Consider the following 11,582-nt stretch of genomic DNA (forward strand, 5'->3'; position numbering starts at 1 on the left):
TTATCATTACATTATGGAAAATTATGAACTTTTTCACAATATGCTAATTTTTTGAGAAGGACCTGTAGACCTAGCGTTATTTATGCATGTCTAGGTTCAACAGTTGACAGGTGAAAAAGGAAGCCGACTAAGGTTTGGTAGAACTTGCTGTCGGTGTCATTTAGTTGAAATGCTTCAGATTTGGACCTAACTTCTTTTTTAAAACAGAGCGTCCCAACTTAGTGAAATAATCTTAACATTAACTTGGTATTTGGATGCATTTACAAACCAAAAGGGGTAGACCTCTATTTCAACTACAATAATTAGATGGACACAACTTAACTTAGATTCTCTTTAGGCCTTTTCTCTGCAAGCTTATGAAATGATGAAATGAACCACAGAGGCCTCAGGCAGATCATTCTTTTTCCACTAGAACAGATTTAGAGTCGGGCTACAGAGCTCAATTCTAGAGAAAATGCATCTTTGAACCATTACTTTAATAAAACATTTGAAGATTAACCCATCTCTACCACTCAATTTGAGATTAGTGATGGAGTTAGGGTTAACCCTAACCCCAATCTAACCCTAGATTGTTTTTATACAGTTTAACATAGTGTTTCTCTAGGAGAAAAGCACTATGTCAATCAAACATAATTTAGATTACTATACTAATGTAATTTAAATTACAGTAGAGTCAAACTGATTCAATATTAATTTACTAAACTGTAATGTTGAAGGACTTCAATCTGGGTTTCCTGGGCATACACAAAATAAGCTGCAAACTTTAACTTAAATAATTAACCTTAGACAGGTAAACATGCTATGCAAAATACTTCTCCATAAAACTTTTTTTTATGTGTAAATACTGATCACACTGAATAAAACACATAATAGCTTCACACAGTTCTACAAGTGTGTAGGAAACGAATCTGTTACACAGTTTAACCTTGCGTCATGCCTTAAAGACAACACACAGGGCAAACTTGACCAGCCTACAATGACGGCCAGCTTGTCAGGCAAAAAGTCTTTATAAATCCCATCATGACTCTTTCTGTATCAAACGAACAGTTTCACTACATTTTGAAGTAACATTTCTGAGTGTATCGTTGACCTTGATCTTATTTGGCTACAGACAAATACGGTTGTCATCTTATTGAAAACCTTATTACCCACAACGTGCTGATAGTGTTCCTTTCTTCTCTTAATCAGTCTGCCGTACGATGGCTGCGTTCCATTTCAGATTCCCGCCGATCAGCCGTACAATAATTTCTAGAACCAACTATGCGGAGCTGGGATGCTTATAAAAAGTCTGTCTATCTATCTATCTGTCACAAATGCCATACACAATTTTAAACACACAAAATATACATTTGCATTTATATAACTATATAGATATATCTATATATAGATATACCTGTCCTGATATATATCTACAGATATATCTACATATAGATATATCTATATAGATATACCTGTCCTGATATATATATATATATATATATATATATATATATATATATATATATATATATATATATATAATGCAAATTTATATTTTGTGTATGGCATTTGTGACATAGGTTTATTAAAATGTGTTGTTCTAATACAGTCAGTTGATCTGGACATTACAATGTATTTTTATCATGCTCTTCATCAATAACTTCACTGAAAGTTGCTGTGTTTAAAAATAAATGTACTGCATTTGAAAGCAATTTTATTATAACATTTTACAAATACAGTCTTGATTCACAAAATCCATGACACAAAAAAGATATTAAAATAATAGCTTTTTGAGTTAAAAAAACACTTCCAATTAGTTATATTGACATCAAGTTGTGCTTATTTTGTTATGTATTTTATAGACTTTACTTTGTACATCCACATCAACATTAAAAACACTCAAAAAGAAGTGTGTACAATACCATGTTTAAAGTTTTTAAGACTTTAGGTCATATTTACTGAACAAAATCTACAAACAATTCTGTTCTAAATTTTTCAGTGAATGGCCGAAAACAATATTACACAGAGAACTTCGTAAAATGGTCAAACTGCAGTAAAAAAAAAAGAAAAGAAATTAATACTTTGTAATACAAAAAAGAAAAGGCAACATCATGGAAGGACTTGTTCGCTGTCTGAAGGAAGTGGCACTTGGTGGACAGCAACATGAGGATTTACTTGCAGGTTCCCAGGTATCATCCCAGATTTTTCCGCTAGAAAAGAACAACAATAAAATCAGGATGTGGATTTTTTGTGCTGTAAGGTTCACAAATCTCTCTAAGATGTATACCTGACTTTAAGAGGAGGTAATGTAGCCAAAATATTTTCTATGCCTACATCCACCCAAATGCCAGCTAGTACTTACATCTTGTTTTGTCCTAAATATACAATATTATCTTGACTTATTAAGTGTTAAATGATAAACTGACTGCAGTCATTTTTACCACTACACAAACAATGAAAATCTCTCATAGTGCTTCAGTTTCTTAGAAAAGTCTAAAAATCAAAACAGAAAAAAAGTGACAGTTTCAGATTAAATGTGTGGCTTATATTAATTATAAAAGGCACAGTGTTAAATAATAAGTGTTGAATCACCTTTAAAAAGTCCAAACATCAAAATCAGCATTCCTTTGCTGATAAACGGCCTAATTTCGATATTTTGAGTTCTATCTCTATATTTCTATGTTTCTGTGCAAATACTGACTTTTTGTATGAATTTGTTTCACCCAAAGATGTTGTGACTTATGTGGTATAAGTATTACTGATTCATGTTGTAATGCCCATTTTTGTCCTCATAAAAAAATAAAGACAAATATAAAGACAGAAAAGGAGTCTGGTAGGTCAGTAATTAAAGCCACAAAGTTTATAAGTAAACAACTGTGCTTATTTTTTGCAGACCACTGCCTCCCATATCACCCCTCCCCCCATCTACTCATCTCCACACGTGGCAATGTCTCTCAGTGTATCTTGGCATGTTTGACTGGGGTGGGGATATACTGTCACAGGGTGGATTAGTTAAACTTTTAGACTTACCGCATTAGTTCTACGCCCAGGGATTGATTTTGGGTACTACATTTCCACCAACCTAAATAACAAGAAAAGGAAAAAAACTATTTTAAAAACAAAATAAGAAATGAAGTCAAAGCGTGTACACTTGAAAACTGAAAACTAGTGTGGTGACTGTCATATTTTATAATTCTTCTAAACTTTACTCTTCTTTACATGGATTTACACATTTTCTCAAATTAGTTTAACATCAACTTTAACCACTTTACACTGGCCACATAAATGGAAACTAAGCCCAAAACAAGTTGTCTTTGCTTATAAACGGTCTATATAGTTTTTCTGTTTCTGTGAGAATTTTGACATTTTAGGGCTGGACTCCTTAAGTCGGGAGTTCAGTTTTCTTCTGGGTTCGATTCTCGGCCCGAGGTCTTTCTGCATGGAGTTTGCATGTTCTCCCTCTGCATGGTGGGTTCTTTCCGGGTTCTCCGGCTTCCTCCCACAGTCCAGAAACATGACTGTCAGGTTAATTGGTTTCTCTAAATTCTCCCTAGGTGTGTGTGTGTGTGTGTGCATGGTTGTGTGTTCTGTCTGTTTCTGTGTTGCCCTGCGACAGACTGGCAACCTGTCCTGGGTGTACCCCAGCAACCCTCCCGACCACAATAGGGACAAGGGTGTAAGAAAATGGATGAATGTAAAGAAAACAAAACTTACGCCACCCTGACTTAAGGAGACGGCATGGTCAGCAGGTGACATGAATGCAGATGTGGCTGATCTACGGGCGGGGGGGGGGGCGGAGAGATGACGAGTGGGAGGAGAGGCAGTTGGAGAGATCCTTCTGGGTCTTTTCTTCTTCTGAAAAGACTGAGAGGATGGGACAACAGGATGAGAAACAGGAACTAAATCAAGCACTATCACAGTCTCTTCCTGGTTCTCTGGTATCATCATTGGATGCTCCTCAGTAAGCATCCCAGGCTGCTCCTCAGCTATGGTCTCTGTCTGTTCAAAGATCAGGTTCTCAGCTCTTTACTTCACTTCATCTGGCTTGCAACAGCAATAAATAACAGACAGGAGAAAATAAATTTGCCTGTACTGACGCAAGTTCATTTTTAATTCAAGTAAATGACCTAGCTGCAATCAGTGTATTCAGACAGGGTTCAAAACTTTAAAGATCATCACAGCCTAGGGGCACTGATGTTTTTAGCAACCCTCCAATATTACAAAGTGGCAACAACAAGCATGACTATAAACATTATTATGTGACTTTATCACGGCTAATTACGTATTAAGCACAGGTACAGTGTACAGGTACAATTAGCCTCCAAGAGGCTAATTTAGCTAGCGTCCACCGTATATTTTCCGGCAAAAAAAAAATGTTACAAACGTGTCTTCAACCATTCGCATCACAGTCCTACTGCCATTAAGTCCTAAAAAAACCATCAGTAATTTTATAACGTAACACTTTGGAGTTATTTTTGGTTTTAGAGTACAAAAACATTTTGACAGATGCAGGTTTCTACTCACCGGAGTGTAAGTGTCGCATATGATGACGTCAGCTTATTCTTCTTCTTGGGTTTTTGTGGGATCCGTCCTTATTTTTATTTCAATCAAACATATTAAAAGGTTTACAGAACAGTTTGCATGCAATCACAAACGAAAACACATCTTAATTTTTCTTAAATTTATTTGGTGTAAATCATTGATATCATACTCAAAAATAGTTTTTTATTTTTTTATTTTTATTTTTTTAAGGCTTTTAAATCAAGCTAACAACAAGCACAACAAAACTCCTCCGGTTTTATATTTTACGGAGTTATTTTTAAATACCGAATTTGTAGTAAATATTCTTAATATCCTGTTCAAACTAGCACATAAATTGTAAATAAAGGTTTTAAAAAAAAATAGAATAGACACGTCATCTTATTCGTTCCTAAGTCGTCAGTATCGGACGCTTAGGGAACGGTACAGCATTCATACCATACCATACCATACCATACCAACTTTATTTATAAAGCACTTTAAAACAACCACAGTTGATACAAAGTGCTGTACAATTTAAAAACACAACATAATAAAAAGTAATTAAAAACAGTTTAAAAACAAAAAAAAAAACATACAATTTAAAACTAAATCCCACTGGTGTTGAAAGCCAAGTAAAATAGATGGGTTTTAAGACGAACTTTAAAAGTGGACAGAGAAGGGGCCTCTCTGATCTGCAAAGGTAAGTTATTCCATAATTTGGGGCCCATAACAGAGAAAGCCCTGTCCCCTCTGAGCTTCCTTTTTGTTCTCGGTACCTCCAAGAGCAGCTGATTTGCTGACCTGAGAGACTGATAGGGTACGTAGGGATGAAGAAGCTCAGAGAGGTAAGCCGGGGCAAGATTATGCAATGATTTAAAAACAAACATAAGAATTTTAAAATGAATCCTAAAATATACAGGCAGCCAGTGAAGTGAGGCCAGGACAGGGGTCACATGTTCCCTCTTTCGAGTTCCTGTCAAAAGTCGTGCAGCAGCATTTTGTACTAGCTGCAGACGTGAGAGCAGCGACTGACTGACTCCCAGATAAAGTGCATTACAGTAGTCCAATCGAGTTGAAATAAAAGCGTGGATCACCGTTTCAAAATGCTGCCTGGAAAGAAAAGATTTCACTGACGCCAATCGCCTTAAATGATAAAAGCTGGACTTAACCACGGCTCTAATTTGGCTGTCCAATTTAAAATCACTGTCCACCTTAAAACCAAGATCTGTAATAACAGGTTTAAAATATTCCTCCAAAGGTCCCAGGTCAACAGAGGAGGACTCACAGGAGCCACTGGGTCCAAACACCATCACCTCTGTTTTGTTTTCATTAAAGTTTAAAAAGTTCAAGGCCAACCAAGCTTTAATATCTCCTAGACATGCCAGGAGATGTTTGATTGAATGTACATCCTGCTGCTTTATGGGCAAATAAATCTGACAATCATCAGCGTAACAATGAAAAGAAATCCCATGTTTCCTAAGGATAGAACCCAGAGGCAGTAAATAAAGAGAGAAAAGCAGTGGGCCAAGAATTGAGCCCTGTGGGACACCATAAGACATTGAAGCAACAGATGATTCAGAGCCACGAACATTCACTGAAAATGTTCTCTCCTCCAGGTAAGACCTGAACCATTTAAGAACAGTGCCACCAATACCTACAATATGCTGTAATCGCGATATTAAAATGTCGTGGTCTACTGTATCAAATGCAGCAGTTAGGTCAAGTAAAATCAGAACAACATGGTGACCAGAATCACATGCAAGAAAGACGTCATTAAAAACTCTAATCAAAGCAGATTCTGTACTATGAAGAGTTTTAAAACCTGACTGAAAAACCTCCAAAATTCCATTGTCATCTAAAAACTGTTTCAGCTGACAGTACACAATTTTCTCTAAAACTTTAGAAAGAAAAGGCAGCTTCGAAATAGGCCGATAATTAGCCAGAACAGTCGAATCAAGGCCAGGTTTTTTAAGCAGTGGCTGCACTACTGCATGTTTAAAACTAGCAGGGACCACACCTGAGGACAGACTGCTATTTATAATTGCAAGAACAGGTTGCCCTATGCTAGGTAAAATATCTTTAAAAAATCGTGGAGGGACAGGATCACGGGGGGAACCTGATGGCTTAATGTGGCCAACCACATCCTCTAACAGTGAGACAGTCACAGGCTCAAACTGATTGAAAGCAGCCGAGCAAGGGACTGAAATTGAAGGGTCAGAGTCAGGAGCTGTGATAAGAGCCCTGGTACTACCAACCTTTTCAATAAAGAAATGCATAAAATCATCACACACATCAGGAGAAGCTTCCAAACAGGCATTCTGTGGAATATTAAGCACAAAATCAATGGTGTTAAATAAAACACGTGGGTTATGACTGTTTGAGGAAATGATATTATTCAATGAGAGAACCCTTCGCGTCACATATTGACGCCAAGGGGGTACCCTTGGCGTCAATATGTGACGCCGAGGGTACCTGCCCAAGCGTCAATATGTGACGAGTTGGGAGTGAGAATGTGTTGGAAGTTCATACATTAACAGGCAGGCTTTCTCTTCGGCGCAACCCGAAGTCCAGCGGACATTGGAGATGACAACATTTCATGGAAAGAATATACAAATCACAAGAGGAGGAACTGGAGCCAAATTGCTACTGCAATCCGGTAGGTTTTCAGCTCTTTTTCATTAACATGACATAAATAGTTTATAATGATTTTCATTCAGTCAGGACTTTACGCTGACTCTAGCCACATGTAGATTCTAGTAAAGCATTGATTAATGCCTGGTTTTAAAATTAGTTAACTGGACTTGTAGCCATTACTTTGCGCCCATGTGGCTGGACACCACAGGCACTACGAACCCGATCGAACCTGTAACGCTAATTAAGGCTAGGCGCCTGACTACGGCCAAATATAACAAATGGCGCTCGGATAGATTCGGCTATGGAGCCTGTGGGTGCGAATAAAATATAAGACAAAAGTATGTTTAAGTTATTGTATTCAACTTGTTTTTTTCTTTCATATATGTATGAAGATATGCAATAATAATAATATTTATAATAACAGTGATTTTCTATAATATAACCAGAAAAAACAAGCACTCAGCAACAAAAACAATAAACCCTGATGTCACCCAAGAGTTTCTATTTTGGTCCATCCATGAATCCAAGGTGATCAATAGTCTATCAATCAATATTTGATTGTTTTTTTTCCCTTTTTGTCCATGATCCAGAGCAAATAGGTCCACAATGAGAAAACAGCTTGGTTCATTTAAATCCTACCGCGAAGCTGCGGTGGTGATCCGGTAGCTCGCCATCCAGACGTGACACAGGGGGTGGGAAAAAACCTGACCTAAACAAGGTCATGAATAAAAACAAAACAAATTAGCTGTCATGTTTAACCATTGTTAAACTGTTATCCAAAATAAAGAAACATTCAACAATTACAAAAAATAAACAAATAACTATATTCCATAAAGTGTTTTCTCATGAATTTTTCAAATGAATTTCCAATTAAAGATCGCGATCAAATTCAAAATTACAGTCAGATTTAGATCTGACCTTATTAACCTTAGATCTAATCTGACCTTAGACCTTATTAAAGTTACCGGTCAAAGGTACAAATCAAATTAAAGTTACCGTACAGATCAAATTAAAGTTACCGGTACAGATCAAATTAAAGTGCACTTTCACATTATATCTAAGTTTAATTGACGCTGTCAATTAAACTTAATTGACTTCCATATCGTTTCAATAAACAATTGGTTTTTTTTTTTTCATTTTATTTCGTTGCGCAACTCCCCAATAAAAAACAAATGACCAAGCCCAGAGTTCTATCGGCCCTTAGCAAAAATCAATCAATAAAAAAAAAAATAACTAAAACTGTCCTAAAAGGACGAATCTACAACAATCAAAAGGCCTATTTAATATTTTAACAATGTATAATCTATTCGGCCACAAAATTAACAAAAAGAAAATGACCTTTTAAATCAATAAATAAACTTTTCAGTCATTAATGCACAGATTAAGTGGGCGTGTCGCCACCGCATTTCTATTTCCAAAGAAAACAAAGTACGTAAATTAAACGACTCACCGTCGAGCGGTCGACAGAAACACCCAATTTAATCCTTCGGCCGTTTTAGTAAGCCTCGATCCAGCCGTATTCTTCTATAAGTTTAGAAGACGCCGAGACGAGCAGCTCGCCACAGCGACAGCAGCAACAGTGATTGAGATCCGAGTCTTCTTCTTCTTCTTCTTTTAGTTTTTTTTGGCGGTTGGCAAACAACTTATAGGTGCATTACCGCCACCTTCCAGACTGGAGTATAGATTAGATGTCCTATCACTATAATCTTCCCATAAAACCTGATTTCCTGAGATAACTAAAAATGCTATTAAATATTACATCTTCAGAGGACCTTTGCAGCAGATTTTTAATATCTAAAATTACTTTATTTCTATTTAACTCTCTGACTAATATCTCTCTTTCCCGATTGTACTTATCACAATCTAGAAAAATATGCTGCACTGTTTCTGACTCTCCACAATAATTACACAACCCTGTACTTTGTTTGTTAATTATTTTCAAAGTACTATTTAGCCCCGTATGCCCAAACCTTAATCTGGATATAATATCCTCTTCTTTTCTATTCCTATTACCTTCCCTACATTCCCCTACTTTTCTTTGAATGCTATAATAAAATCTTGCCTTTTCTTCTCTATCCCATAATTCCTGCCATTTCTTTTTAAAATATATTTTACTAATATTTTTGACCTCATTTCTGCTTATTTTGATATTTACCTCAACATTATCCCTTTTTGCTGCACTCTTAGCAAATTGATCCGCCAATTCATTTCCATATGAGCAGGAATCCAAATTAACTTAACCCTAGATCCATATTTTTTAATTTTAAAAATTGATTGGTTAATATTCAATATGATATCTTGTCTCGATTCTGAATTTTGTTCTAAAATACTTATTAATGCACTGCTTGAATCTGAACAAATCAATATTTCCTTCTTTCTTGTTTCCTCACACCACTCTAGAGCCATTAATATAGCCACTAGCTCACCTGTATAAACTGTCATTCTATCTGTTATTCTTTTATTTTTCATAATGTTTAAGTCCGGAATTATAAACGCTATTCCAATTTTATCATTTAACATTTTAGAAGCATCTGTAAATATTTGTAAATATTCAGCATATTCTTTATTTATATACTTTTCCACCTCTTTTTTTTCTATTTGTCTGCCTTTTTCCAGTAAGTTTAAATCAACTTCAGGTTTTCCACTTACCCAAGGTGGAGTATTTGGAATACTCATCACAGGACGAATTAAAAAATGATTTATTCCTAACTCACTTATCTCATTATTTATAATCCATCCAAAACTATTGATTCTCTTTTTTTTTATTTTTTCCTGACATGGTTGTAACATAACATTTGGAGGAAAGTTTTCCTTATGTCCTTTAACATTTGCCCAATAATTTATGGCTAGTTGTTTTCTTCTAAGTTCTAGTGGCATCTCACCCATTTCAACTTGTAAAACTGATACTGGGGTTGTTTTCATTGCTCCACAACAAGTTCTTAAAGCCTGATATTGTATTCTATCTATTTCTTTTAGTAAACTATTAGAAGCTGAATTATATACAATACATCCGTAATCAATTACTGATCTAATTAGTCCTATATATATTGTTTTTAATACCTTCCTATCAGCTCCCCAATCTTTACCTCTTAAACATCTCATTATATTTAGGATTTTTTTACTTTTCTCAATTATTTTTTTTATATGTATCTTCCACGTAAGTTTTTTGTCAAACCAAATTCCTAAATATTTAATCTGATCTATACTTTCTACATCATTCTCATATAATTTAAGATTTACATTTGTATTTATTTTCCTATTAGTAAAAGTAATGAACTTAGATTTAGATATTGAAATTCTAAAACCCCATTCTAAAGCCCAATCTTCTACATTATGTATTGCCTCTTGCATTTTCTTATTTATAAATTTTAAATTTTTCCCCCTTTTCCAGATAAGGCCATCATCTGCAAATAATGATACTCCAAAATATTGATCTATTTTACTAAAAATATCATCAATCATTATAACAAATAACATAGGATTTATTATACTTCCTTGAGGAGTACCGTTTTCAATTTGATGTTTTGAACTTACTTCACTACCTATTTTAACTTTTATATTTCTTCCAGTTAAAATTTTTTTTATCCATCTATATATTTTACCCCTTAAACCTATTTGTTTTATTTTAATCAATAATCCTTCTTTGCACACCATATCATATGCTTTTTCTATATCCAAAAAGATTGCTATTAAGACCTCTTTATTCACCTGTGCCCTCCTAATTTCATGTTCCAAATATAGTATAGGATCTATTGTACTTCTTCCTTTCCTAAACCCAAACTGATATGGTTTAATCTTCTCCTTGGATTCCAGAAAATATATTAATCTGTTATTTACCATCTTTTCCATCACCTTACCAATACATGATGTTAATGCTATCGGCCTGTAACTCTCAGCTAAATGTGGATCTTTGCCAGGTTTACAAATGGGAATAATTATAGCTTCTTTCCATTTATCCGGTAAAATCCCTTCCTCCCATATCTTATTATACATTTCTAGTAATATCTTCTTACTTTTTTCACTAAGATTATTCAACATAGTATAGTTAACTTGATCCTCCCCAGGTGTTGATTTATTAGATTTTTTTAATGCTCTATTTAATTCCATTAAAGAAAATTTCATATTCATAATATTCTCATCATCTTCATCATTACACAGCAACTCACTGTGATTTTTTAATGTCGTTTCCCGTCCTTTTTTTTCAGTATTACTAAGATTCTCCATACTATGTATCTTAGTAAATGCTCTTGCTAACAATTCAGCTTTATTCTTATTATCTATTATAGTGTTACCATTATCTTTTATTACTGGAAAAAAGTACTCTTTTGATTTACCTGACATTTTTTTAATGGTATTCCATACCCTGTCTAATGCCGTATTTTTCCCCAATGACTCACAATATTTTCTCCAATAATCTCTCTTAGCATTTCTTATGATTTTCCTGACTT

General features: G+C 34.9%; 1 long non-coding RNA gene across 1 annotated transcript; it reads right to left on the bottom strand.

The window, feature by feature from the left end:
- Window positions 1-1,978: 1,978 nt before the first annotated feature.
- LOC148160740 (uncharacterized) lies at window positions 1,979-3,762 on the bottom strand. Its single transcript, XR_015762392.1, has 3 exons — window positions 3,694-3,762; window positions 3,010-3,061; window positions 1,979-2,189 (listed from the first exon to the last, which is right to left on the bottom strand). It is a non-coding gene; the product is annotated as an uncharacterized LOC148160740 (long non-coding RNA).
- Window positions 3,763-11,582: the final 7,820 nt, after the last annotated feature.

This window comes from Poecilia mexicana, unplaced genomic scaffold (genome assembly GCF_051168715.1).
Source record: "Poecilia mexicana isolate PSO_F unplaced genomic scaffold, ASM5116871v1 scaffold_2, whole genome shotgun sequence".
Classification (NCBI taxonomy): Eukaryota; Metazoa; Chordata; class Actinopteri; order Cyprinodontiformes; family Poeciliidae; genus Poecilia; species Poecilia mexicana.